Below are 1,134 nucleotides of genomic sequence, written 5' to 3'. Positions count from 1 at the left end.
GTTGGTGGTAGCTTGACCTAGACATTGCTCTCTGAAGTTGTGTCTGGTTGGTGGTAGCTTGACCTAGACATTGACATAGACATTGACCTAGACATTGACCAAGATATTGACTTATACATTGACCTTGACATTGACCTAGACATTGACTTAGACATTGACCTAGACATTGCCCTGTGAAGTTGTGCCTGGTTGGTGGTAGCTTGACCTAGACATTGCCATGTGAATTTGTGTCTGGTTGGTGGTAGCTTGACCTAGACATTGCTCTGTGAAGTTGTGTCTGGTTGGTGGTAGCTTGACCTAGACTTTGACCTAGACATTGATCTAGACATTGACGTAGACATTGACTTAAACATTGACCTAGACATTACCGTGTGAAGTTGTGTCTGGTTGATGGTAGCTAGACCTACACATTGCCCTGTGAAGTTGTGTCTGGTTGGTGGTAGCTTGACCTAGACATTGCTGTGTGAATTTGTGTCTGGTTGGTGGTAGCTTGACCTAGACATTGTCCTGTGAAGTTGTGTCTGGTTGGTGGTAGTTTGACCTAGACATTGCCCTGTGAAGTTGTGTCTGGTTGGTGGTAGTTTGAACTAGACATTGCCCTGTGAAGTTGTGTCTGGTTGGTGGTAGTTTGACCTAGACATTGCCCTGTGAAGTTGTGTCTGGGTGGTGGTAGTTTGATCTAGACATTGCCCTGTGAAGTTGTGTCTGGTTGGGGGGAGCTTGACCTGGACATTGCCCTGTGATGTTGTGTCTGGTTGGTGGTAGCTTGACCTAGACATTGCTGTGTAAAGTTTTGTCTGCTTGGTGGTATCTTGACCTAGACATTGACCTAGACATTGACCTAGACATTGACCTAGACATTAACATAGACATTGACCTAGACATTGCCCTGTGAAGTTGTGTCTGGTTGGTGGTAGCTTGAACTAGACATTGAACTGTGAAGTTGAGTCTGGTTGGCGGTAGCTTGACCTAGACATTGACGTAGACATTGACCTAGAATTTGACCTAGACATTGACCTAGACATTGACCTAGACATTGACCTAGACATTGACTTAGATATTGACTTAGACATTGACCTAGACATTGCCCTGTGAAGTTGTGTCTGGTTGGTGGTAGCTTGACCTAGACAATGC

The sequence above is a fragment of the Mizuhopecten yessoensis genome, unplaced genomic scaffold (genome assembly GCF_002113885.1).
Source record: "Mizuhopecten yessoensis strain PY_sf001 unplaced genomic scaffold, ASM211388v2 scaffold8015, whole genome shotgun sequence".
Lineage (NCBI taxonomy): Eukaryota > Metazoa > Mollusca > Bivalvia > Pectinida > Pectinidae > Mizuhopecten > Mizuhopecten yessoensis.
Note: the sequence above shows the minus strand (reverse complement) of the source record.